Source organism: Tachypleus tridentatus, chromosome 12, assembly GCF_004210375.1.
Source record: "Tachypleus tridentatus isolate NWPU-2018 chromosome 12, ASM421037v1, whole genome shotgun sequence".
NCBI classification, from domain to species: Eukaryota; Metazoa; Arthropoda; class Merostomata; order Xiphosura; family Limulidae; genus Tachypleus; species Tachypleus tridentatus.
The window spans coordinates 73876188-73888479 of NC_134836.1; the positions used below are offsets into that span (position 1 = coordinate 73876188).

At 35.7% G+C, this 12292-nt stretch overlaps 1 pseudogene across 1 annotated transcript in view; it reads left to right on the forward strand.

Annotated features, from left to right (window-relative positions):
- Positions 1 to 812: 812 nt before the first annotated feature.
- Positions 813 to 12292, forward strand: part of LOC143233612 (putative polypeptide N-acetylgalactosaminyltransferase 9) — a 118699-nt pseudogene continuing 107219 nt past the window's right edge. The window contains exon 1 of the transcript XR_013018251.1: positions 813 to 1028. The product of XR_013018251.1 is annotated as a putative polypeptide N-acetylgalactosaminyltransferase 9 (transcript). The remainder of the gene's footprint in view (positions 1029 to 12292) is intronic.

The following is a 12292-nucleotide window of genomic DNA, read 5'->3' on the forward strand; positions in this document are numbered from 1 at the left end:
CTTTTAGCTCATAATTCCTTCATCCCTTGACCGATTTGAAATTTAATTGCAGTTATGGATTCAGGAGGGCAAACCCTTTCTTAGATGTGTTTGATTAACTTACTGTAATTCTGCGTAAAAGAATTTCAGTTTGAGGATAGGTTGTTAGAGGTTCTGATGAGTAATAAATTCGAATTGGGCATATGCAGACCCCACGTTTGGTATTTTTGACGCACAAAAATATAGCTAATAAAAATTTATATAAGAAAATGCAACTAAAGTCGAGGTTCGTGGGTTCGTATCCCCGTCGCACCAAACATGCTTGCCTTTTCAGCCGTGGAGGCGTTATAATGTGACGATCAATCGCACTGTTTGTTGGTAAAAGAGTAGTCCAAGAGTTGGTGGTGGGTGGTGATAACTAGTTGCCTTCCCTCTAGTCTTACACTGCTAAATTAGGGACGACTAACGCAGATAGCCCTCTAGTAGTTTTGCGCATAATTAAAAAACAACAACAAAACAAAGCAACTAAAGTCATTAAAAGCTCTGGTATTTTGGAAAGCAAGTATTAAAATTAGGATTGAGATCATTTTTAACTGATCTTGTCGAGTGCGTTATAAAACATATACTTTTATATATTTTTTATTACCTGATGGAAGATATAATATATTAACATTTTCAAGGCAGGCTACTTTTTTGTCCATCCAACGTAAGTATATTATCAGTTAATTACACTGTATTATTTTTCTTAAAGTTTATGTGAAACAATAAAATAACATTTCCGCAAGAACGTTTGTGACCACCAGAGGGTTTCCTTCTTCGTAACAGTTAGTTTCACCACATCTAGTTCATGATTTGCGTGTGTTGAGTTTGAGTGTTATTAGTACACGTGTCTGGTTTATTATGGAAATTTTTATAGGCTTGTCTTTTTACGCAACATTTTAGTTTAAAATTAATGTTTGATTTTGAATACAGTATATATATATATATATATATATAGAATGTACTTGATATAAATCAAAATGCCTCTTCAATTTGAAAACTTTAACAAGGTAAGTAACTGAGTTTAATAATACGAGTGTTGATATAGGCCTACTGTCATTTAGTTTCAAGGTTATTTCATTATGAGTAGGCCTTGGTAAACATGAATTTGTAATATTTGTGTATAATTTAAGTGACATATAATGAGCTGGCCTACGCATATCTTTTTAGAAGGTAACTTCACATATTTTCCCAGTTACTGATTTATTACTTCGTAAGGCTAATTGTTAAGTTAATACTTGTTCTTGGTGGTAATGGTATTATGGTAAATCGTAAAACTAAAATTTTATGGTAAAATCACACACTGATGACATAGTCAGTATTAATAATATTATTATTAATATTATTTTCATGCACTGTGATTTATGAAAAAAAGAATGAAATGTTAGCGCTTGCACTAGTAGTGTGTGTTAAATATTTCATTCTGCCCACAAGGTCGCCATCTCCAGTACATTAAGAGAATAAACGTAAAACAGGTTACTGATATATTCATATATTACATCTATAAAGTTTAAGTTATATTTCAATATAGAAAGTCACTGTTTTCTCTTCAGGTTTGTAGGTTGCTGCTTTGGTTCTGTAAAGTGTTTGGTATATATCTGAAATCGTTAAAAGATATATAACCTGACATAAACCTTTGAATTTGAGCTAAGCATTTGACCTGTTGATACATGTTCAAATTCTTATATCAAATGTAAATATGTAGTTAATCAAGAGGAAAGAAGTAAATGATTTTGTTTTCCAGTATGTGTACACAAAATGGGGGCAAAGAATATATAAACAGACTGTTTTAATATAGAATGTTATGAAAATGTAAAGGAAATGTAGCTTCATTGAAAGAAATGAAAATAAAAACACAAACATGCTAAGCAAATGAACAAATCATTAGACGCACATTTATTATATTAAAACAAATGCACATTCTAATATATTTCACAGCTGCTACAAAGGAGTAAATTTTGCTCTTTCCCAAATATTTATAACTGAATGTGAATTTTTTTTTTTTAATCTGTTAAAATTTTATCTGCACCTTACAGGAGAGACTGTGAATCTCAAGATGTGTGAACCAGGGATTTATCACTTAGATAAAAAAAAATGAATAGAAAACCTATCATAAGTTAGTAAGGGGGGGAAAATATATTTTTTTTTCCATTCTTGTTGGATATTCAGTTTTTAGGGTTTTCTTTCTAAATGATTTCTAATGCCTTACTAACAATAGAAATCTGATATGCCTGTAATTTTCGAAGTCATATTTTCTGTTTATAATAGGGATCACAAATCCAATTTTCCAATCACAAAACCTTCAGTAATCGAGGATATCTTTTTACCATTAACAACCCCCTAAGTGTGATCATTTCATTGATTATGACTTATTGAAAATTCATCTTTATCTTTGTTGCTTCTTTTGTAGTTCACATAAGGATAAAACCTGTATTTAAATATTCTTATATTTTCTGTATCATCAAGAAATGAAAATTTATAAAACCTGTTAGGCCTAAATTTTTAAATCAATCCTTCATTATATTTTTAGTACATCATTATTAATTTTTTTACTGTTGCAGTCTGTAAAAGAATTTTATATTCTGTCTTGTATTGATAAAGGTGTATGTGTAAACCTGTATGTTTTGGTTGAATGGTATGCTGAATCAATAGAAGTAACTTAGGAAAAAAAAGTTGGTATTCTTGTGAATGTGTTGGATAAGGTTATTCATTAAAACCCAATAGCTAGTTTTAGTAATACTTATCTTGACACTAACTTTCCACAGAAAATTGTTATAAACAATGAGACTTTGAGCAACTCTGTTTAAAGTGAGTTTAACAGAACTTGAAAATGAACAGCTAATGACATCCAAACCATTTTATTAATTATTTAAATACAGTTCTTTAAAAAAAATATTGGTATTTGCAGTAGTTAAAGTTGTTTATGGATTTCTATAACACAATTACAAATCATTACATGTGAGAAACGTGCTAGAACACTTAAACCTCTTACCTTTCCACTTATATTAACCCTAAACTCTCATCAAGCTTTGGTTATAAACTCCAGTAACCTGTTGAAGATAAAGTGTAACCTGCTTGATAAACACTTGCTATTATATAGCACAGATACATATAGGTGTATAATGTAGGACAGTGACTGTTCTTACAACTTTAACCTATTTCTCACAGCATTTATTTGTTTTGAAGAACTGGTTTGTGCTGATATGAAATTCAGAAAAGATAAGAGCAACTCTGCTTGCTTAGCTGATTGATATAAAAAAAGTATGATGTCTCACACTTGGAATGCACCTGTAGTGGAAGAGAGATGGGAAGACTTTGTTATACTTATTAATTACTGAAGTTTGTTCAGGAGAACCTGCATAAGGAACTAGTTTTCTTGCTGAGCGTGGATGATGGGTAACAAATATTTTTGTGATGTTGCTATTTATATTTTGTTATGGAACAAATATTTTTGATAAGCATTAGCATAACTTAGTATTTTCTTATCTCTTTAAGGAAATTATTAACTTATCAAAAAGTTGACAAGGTCTTTAGGACTATACAAGTCACCCACCTGTATTTCAGATAAGGCCTAACTAGTGATTTGAAGAGAGAGAATTACTTTTAACTGGCATTGTCTGTAGATAAATCAGTCAAATTCTCTTGACACTGCTTCTGTGTCTTGTGTTAATTATCCAGTTCTATTCCTAAATACTTTTCTTCAGTCATGTTATTGAGTGGATTTCCATCTATATTAAATATTTCAATTAATGCAGCTGTCATTAGCAAACTTTACTAATTATTTGTATGTTTGTTTCTAATTTCATGCAAAGCTGCATGGGGGCTATCTGCACCAGTTGTCCATAATTTAACAGTGTAAGACTGGAGGGATGGCAACTAGTCATCACCATCCACCACCAACTCTTTGACTTCATTTACCAACAAATAGTGGGATTGGTTATCACATTATAATGATCCCACAGCTAAAAGATTAGACATGTTTGGTCGACGGGGATTCGATCCTGTAACCTTGAGATTGGTAGTTGAGCACCCTAACCACCTGGTCATGTCGGGGCTATTAATATTTAGGCCTTTCTTCCATATCAATGAGTCAAATAATCTAAAACAACAAAAGTTGTAATGCAACCAATAACTATTATAAATATTAGTAATTTTATTGTGTTTTTATGTAGTGTATATTTTGATATTTTATAATATACCTGTGTACGTGTATCTCGTATATAATTCATATTTTTAATTTTCATACATGTGCATATTATGTACCTTACAGCTGCTAATTACTCTTATAAAGAGCAAAAAAAAAAAATTAATTTAAAGCACTCTGTTTGAAAAGCTCAAATATCAGAGTAGTGGTGAAATTTACTGTTTTGTGACGGTCAATCCCACTATTCGTTGGTAAAAGAATAACCCAGGAGTTGGCGGTAAGTGGTGATGACTAGCTGCCTTCCCTTAGTCTTACACTTTTTTCTAACTTGGGGTCGGGTAGCGCAGATAGCCCTAATGTAACTTTGCGCGAAATTCAAAAACAAAACAAACAAGTAACAACAGTCTATCCTAATATACCGTATTATTTCGAATTTAAGACGCACCCCACTTTGAAAAAGGAATTTTCAGGAAAAAAATTGGATGATGATAAGAGAGAAGTAAATACGTTTTAAGAGTTTTTATTAACGAACCAAAAATGTTAATGCACTTAAAATGAAGTATAATAATAATTACACACACACACACACACACACACACACACACGAAATTTAAAATTTTCATTACAGTAATGTTTCTTCCTGCTTTATTTAATCAGAATGTTACTCCAATGTTTCTTCGGACTCACTGTTACATTGTGAAGTTAAAGCATCTTCATACTTGATTCACTATTGTCTCAAAAAATGTCATCTTTCGTTCCATCTTCAAAATCTGACAGCAGTTTATTACTAATTGTTACCATAATGATAAACCTTATCTTTTCATAAATTTCTCACACTAGCTACAATTATCCTTGAAAGGAACACCACTATTTCCTGCATATTCTCTGGTTTTTAACATTAAGACTTCTTTTGTTACAGACATTCCTTTATTTCATAACTCTCTGAAATGTGTTAAAACGACAGCATCAATTTCAGGATGTCTTCCTTTTCTTGGGCCAGAAAATGACTTTCTGCTTTTCTTTGAAGAACAGAACTTGGTTTTCATACCACGTCAACGACCTACATTTGCTTCACTTGCTGTGTACTTTTTACTGGCTGCACGATTCCCAATCTGTTCTGCGCACAAAATAACTTCTTTTAAATTCGGCATTTTACAATTTCCTTGGTTTAAAAAATACGTTAAAATAGCGTTCGAACAACAGGAAAGTTGGACAAAGACTGAAGACGGTGATAGACCGGTAGATACGCTGATATCAGCAAATTTGATGTTTTGTACTTGTTTTTGTAGTCATTTTAAGCTAATTTATTTAAAAATATAGTCCCATTTGTTTGTTAATACAGGTTTTTTCGAATTTTTTTGTTGTTCGAGGAAAATGATGTTTCCGAGACTTTCGAAGAATAAAAAACACCTTGAATTTAAAACGCACCCTAATTTTCAGTTCAGAAAAATGCAAAAAATATGCGTCTTAAATTCGAAGTAATACGGTATATTTAAACACAACGTTCATCGAACGAGAAAGACAATGCGTGTCTCAGGGTGATATAGGATGACTCTCGTGAAGCTCTAAGACTACAAGTGGAATTTGGTGACAATCACTCAAGCAGTTCGTGTCAGTTTTAAAATGAACACGCAGCAATCACGTGTTTTTTAGTACATTCGGTTAGTTTTTTTCATTATACCACATTTCTTTTTACAAACTAGGTATCTTCTTATCTTGCAAATATACATCAGTAACTGGGAAGGAGTTTTGTGTGCAAGAAATATTAAATATCATTTCCTATTTATTTCCCTAGTTCTGCAACGTTTAATTAATAAAATGTCTTTCCTGCTTTTTTCTGAACGTGCTACCCCTTTCAGCCATTCGCGAAATTCAAAACAACCATCCAGGTTCGTGAATTATTGGTGCTAGTACTCATTTTTACCATAATAAATACCAAGCTTACGTCATACACTTAGCTGCACACTGAAAACTGCACAGCAAATGAAACAAAATGTGTAGCAGCAACTGTTAAACATGAAAACTTTCGTAAACAAGACATACGTCTCACCTTGAGTGTAATATTGAAAACTGAAAATACGAATTTTCTTTAATACCATATCTATCTGTTTGCTCCTAACAAAATTTAGAAAAAAAACAAACCAAACAGTGATCAGACTGTAAATTGTTATAGTATTTTATATCGGTTGTATTGTCAAGTTGTCATTGGTTATATACGCAAAGGTTATCGGCCATTTATGGCTTGAATTTCAACATTTTGCCAAGGGGGGACTCTCCTCAGACATCCTCCAAATTAAAGGGGATAATCCCTCGCAAAAAATTCAAATTTACATCATTGTTTTGTATACTAAAAAGTCGAATAACGCTTACATTGTAGGCCCGGCATGGCCAGATGGTTGAGGTACTCAACTCATAATCCGAGGATCACGGGTTCGACTACCCGTCACACCAAACATGCCTGCCCTTTCAGCTGTGGGGGCGTTATAGCGTGACGTTAATCCCACTATTCGTTGGTAAAAGAGTAACCCAGGAGTTGGCGGTGTGTGGTAATTGACTAGCTGCCTTCCTTCTAGTCTTACACTGCTAAATTAGGAACGGTTAGCGCAGATAGCCCTCGTGTAGCTTTGCGCGAAATTCAAAACAAACCAAACCTACATTGTACCGTGTATTTTGGACTGATGATAATGGTTTCTCCAACATGGAAGTCCCAGTCATCAAAACGGAAAGTTCTAGAAGGCTGTCTCATCACCCAACTTAACACTAAATCCTTGTTTGGAATTAACGGAAGATTTACTTTCGACTAATTGACAAAGATTTCCACTAACGTTTTCAACACGATGTTTTATATTGCCTACACCCTGTTAAATCTTGTTTTTAATATTATATTGATGAGTCTTCCATTTCTTACAAATCTTTCCCTTAGTTACTGTTTTATTAATTTTGTGTTCATATTTTGTTCAGTTACCACAATTGTTTTTCATTCTCTTGTCAATTTTAATCCTGCTAACAAAAACAAAAGGTCAAAAATATTTATACAAAGCATTTTTCTTACTCTGCTGTTCCTCTCCTTAGCGGCATGTCTTTGGACTTGTGGAGCCAAAAATCACGTTTTGATACTCGTAGTGAGCACAGTTAGCCCATTGTGTAACTTTGTTCTTAATAACAAAAACAGAAAAAATACCGTGCTCCAGAAATAGTCTGTGAATAGAATATCTGTATATTTTAATGTCTTTTTTAGCCTAATTTCAATGTTACAGTGTTTACTGTTTGACAAACGGTATCTGGCCGAAACGTTGGACAAAATAAAACTGAAGAAAGTTTGTATTTAGTTACATTGATTTATCTTTTATTAATCTCCTACATTCCACAATAAGCTATGAAGTTATATTTTGTTTATCGGACTGGCCGTAACAAAACATGATCTTCTGAGCATATGCACTAAGCAATGTGATATAACGTAAATTTAAATAAAACCTGAAGTTGGTGAATTATTTACAGAGGGCGACACAGTTTTATTCAGATGTATTAGACGAATTATTTCGGGTCACGAATAAACCTGTTGTCAGCCCAACTGATAACCAACAAGTTAGTTATTTAGGCCTAAAGATGCATTGCCCTAAGGTATTTAGGTCTAAGGACGGGTTGTATTCATAACGGAAAATGTCGCATACCACAAAGTCCAGTAAACCTGTGGGCAGACTTGTAAACGTTGGTGAAAAGGGGAACATGTTAAAATATGGTAGGACTTGGGATAAATGACATTAGTCCTAATGGAAACATTTACTTTTAGGGCGTTAGGGCAGTACGCCGTTCGTCGTGTATGTGAAGCGTAAACGTTTTCAGTTTCGTGGTAAGTTGTTCATTTAAAATATTTTTCATATTGATCGAAAATTAAAGAAACTGAATATCAGAAACCAACCGGTTTTGTCTTACTTGTTCGAGAAAGTTCGGGCGAGAGATTATTAAAATAAGTGCCTAGTTTGCGTGTCTGAGTGATAGTAAACATAGTGTGTAGTAATTAATACGACTAACAACAATGTACACACCGCTAATGTATATTTTAGAAGAAACACATGTAACGACATTACTAGCTTGAGTTCTGGCCTGGCATAGCCAAGCGCGTAAGGCGTGCGACTCGTAATCCGAGTATTTCAAATTGCTACCAATCAATCGAGGAAAAATATTGCTGGAAAAATTATTTACCACCAGATAAAAGGAACTTTCAGTTGATCGTCTGATTGATTTCTACCTTCACTGTGTTCATGGATATCGCTTGGGATCTTGTATGAGGCTACAGCTGAAAACTGCGCTATGGGGTGAGTTGTTTAAAATATCATTGGGAAAGAATAATAAACATTTTGAAGAAAAACTCATATCTATGCTATTGTAATGTAGAAAATGATGCACCTTTTGCGTGCACGTTTCCTAATGTAAATGAACTTTTAGTGTTTCGCGACTTCAGATGAAACTGCCTTTTTCGATTGTCTGCTTTGCTTCAGGTTGTGTTCTCAAATATTGTCATTAACCTTCGTTAATTTCCCGTCGAACGCCAGTTCGGGTTTTACTATCAGCATGTTATGAAGAATAGAAAATGGATTGCCCATTGAGAAATATAAATTTTGTTCTTGAATTAACGAATGTTGCTGGATTTTATTTAATCGGGCGAGAAAACGAAGATAAGGTTAACGTCGGAGATTAGCTTACGGATTTCATGTTTCGGAAGGAAATATCTCTAAACCACGACGATGTGAAACGTTTCCTTGACGGTGTTGTATGAGGTTCCCCATCATTGAGATGACTGTAAACTAGAATAGGTAGGGTATCGCTCAAAGAATTCACGGTATATCCTTTCGTAAAATATAAATAGACTTGTCTTAGTACCGGTGGTTCTTTTTGAATGTTGTTTTGTAAACGAGTTTGATCTGAAATGCTTCTTATACATTCCGTGCTCCTGGGCATGATTATATCATTAAAACTAATGGTATAATTATTCTAGTTTTTACTATTTTCACAACGTTTCGACCAGTGATTTCTCCAGTCGTGGTCATGTGTTATATTACACGCACTTTTTGTGTGCGTGTCGCCACGAGGGAGGTTTTTCTTGTATCGCTAGGATTCGAATCTCCCATACCGTAATACCGTACACGGGCATTCTAATTACTTCTCTGGTAGAGAAGAAAATTTTTGAGATGTTTTGAAAGTGCCTCTATTTTTATCTCTAGGATTTTGTCTCAGATTTTTTTCGTAATACTGGGACGACCATCTACGTTGTTTCATCATTGTTTGTTCAAGAATTTTTATACTTGCGTATTAAGAGCAGCTATTTTTCACGGACTTCCAGTGCACAAATCTGAGGTTCGATTCAAAGGCTAGACGAATTAGAAGAAAAATACCAGAGATAAAAAAGAGGTGTTTCCAAAATATCTCAACAGTGTTCTCCAGATAGCTAGAGATTAGAGTTGACCTTATCCGACGTTTGGGAGTTTGATTCCTAGCAATTCCACATATAGTTTTCTGGCTGTTACACATACAAAACAATTGACTGCTCGAAGTGTTGTGAAAATAATAATACACATAGTAATAGTCCGAATCATTATACCATAACTAATACTAATACCTCGTCTCGTTCATTCTGCCCCTCGGTGTGGATTCCTGTACGTGGTGAGGGGACCGCCCAGGGAAGGTTCTGTTCTTTCAGTTTATCCACTCTGGGATCTAAACATCCACCCACGTGTTTGCCGTGCGTGGTAACCCGTGAAGGGGAGGAGAGGATCCTGGTGGTTGATGGGTCCAACTCTAACGCACCACTTTGACCTTGAATTCCTGTATACGGATGGCCTTGGGGTAGCCCCCTTGGGTCAGTTGGCTGGTCCACTTGAGCTAGGATCAACCAAGTACCAGTGTTGGATGTTCTCAACAGGTGTGGACATTCTGTCTGATGCTAGTGTTTGGGTATAGTGTTCATGAAACCTTGGCATTGCTGCATTGTCCTTGTTTGATATTGTAGTGCGTCCCCTCGTAGGGCTCCATGGTGGGTGGGGTCAGTAGGCACCAAAATATTCCTTTTTTATTATGGATCCTCCAAATAAAAATTTAAATAAAATAGTGAAAAAACTATCTTTAGGTAAATGACCATGTCTTGAAGATTTTGAACAGCAAGCTTCAACATTTGTAACACCTCTTGTACCTCATTTTTTCATACTACATTCTCTTTCAGACAAACCTTTAGGGCAAATGTTTCTCTTTTTCATTTAGAAGGAACTAGAGGGACTTGATAGTTCTTCAAAGTCAGTGAGGAAGCTTTGATCTAGTGACATATTGGTGGAAACATCCACATTTCAAACACAGTGAACTCCTCTTGCATTCAAAGGCAATTGTGGATATACCTATTGAGGTTACACCTCATGCTACTTTGAATTCATGACCAGGAGTTATTGTTGAGAGGGATTTGAATAACATCCCAGAGTCGGAGATTCTCGCTGGTTTTTCCACCCAAAGAGTTTCTACAGTAAGGCGTATCTGCACTCGCAAAGATGGAATTATGGTGCAGCCCAATGTCCTCATTCTCACATTTACATCACCACGTCCATCTGCCACCATCAAAGCAGGCTATCTTAATTGCAGAGTACAGCCATGCATTTCAAGCCCTCTGCGATGTTTCCAGTGTCAACCGTTCGGTCATTTGAAGTCATCATGTCGTGGTTCCTTGATGTGTGCTCGTTGCAGTGGCAAGGACCATGATGTCTATGAGTGTGAAACGGACCCTCATTGCATCAATTGCAATAGCTCTCACCCGTCCTACTTTCCTTCTTGACCTAAATGGTTGGAAGAAATAGAGGTGCAGCGTTTGAAAATGATCCATAGCATTATATATCCTGAGGCTCAAATATTTCTGTCCAACACCTCATCTCGGACGTATGCTGCTGCACTTCGTTCCGCAACTACAGTGGGAGTGCAAACAGATCTCTCTGTGCCTCCAAAAGAATCATTTTCCAAACAAATGAAAAGCTTTTTGATCTCCATTGTTAAAAAATTTGATGAATCAACTTCAACACCTATTTCTGTCCCTAACATAAATTCCAAATAATCCCAAGATTCACATATTTTGGTTCCAGGTACAGGCATTTCCTCAGATACATCTTCTCCCACCCCAAGATGGAAAAAAAAATCACTCGTTCACGTCCTCAGTCTCTGGAATCCCCTTCCAACAACAAAAACCTGCCAAATCAACCCAGGGCAGGATCCATGGAGGTCGATAAGACCTCCCTTGAATAAGGAAGGTAAGGAAAAAAGACGTGGTCATAAACAGAAGGGTCTCCACCCCGTTCGCCTACACGAAAATAAAAATGGCTACACAGATGCAATGAAACTGTGGAGGTTTACGATCTAATCTGGATGACATTCAAACACTGATTGCTTCCTGCCATCCTGTTTGTCTTTTTTTTTTACAAAAAACATTTCTTAAACCTGCAGATATAGTCACCTTTCGGCGGTTTTCTTCATACAGAAATCGCAGGCTGTGTGATGGACGAGTGCATGGAGGGGTGGGCACTGTTGGTTAATCAGCATGTGGCCACCCTGTCTTTGCCACTTGACACACCCTTGGAAGCCGTAGCTGTCCGTGTTTCCTTGGGTCACACCATCACTGTTTGTTCTCTCTACCTGTTGCCTGGAGAGACATATGATCAATCAGATCTTGGTGCTCTCATTGAACAGTTGCCATCTCCCTTTCTACTTCCGGGGGACTTTAATGGACATTATCCCATCTGGGGAAGTGTTGTTATTGATAGGAGGGGTTGCTCTGTAGAGCATATGCTCTCTGATCACAACCTTTTTCTTTTCAATACTAGTTCTACTTATTTCCATGCACCTAGTCAGTCCTTTACTGCTATTGATCTCTCAATTTGCTCCCCTTCATTATTTTCCCATTTTTCATGGAGGGTGGACAATAATTCACTAGGTAGTAATCATTTACCTATAATCTTGAGATAGACATGGCGTGGTCGATGCCACCCGACTCGCGTGTCCTGGTGGAAGCTAGATCATGCAAACTGGCCCTCTTTCACTACTCTCACAAAACTTGATACTGACATCGTCTGTTAGCCATAAATAGACAACTCTGTGGCAGCA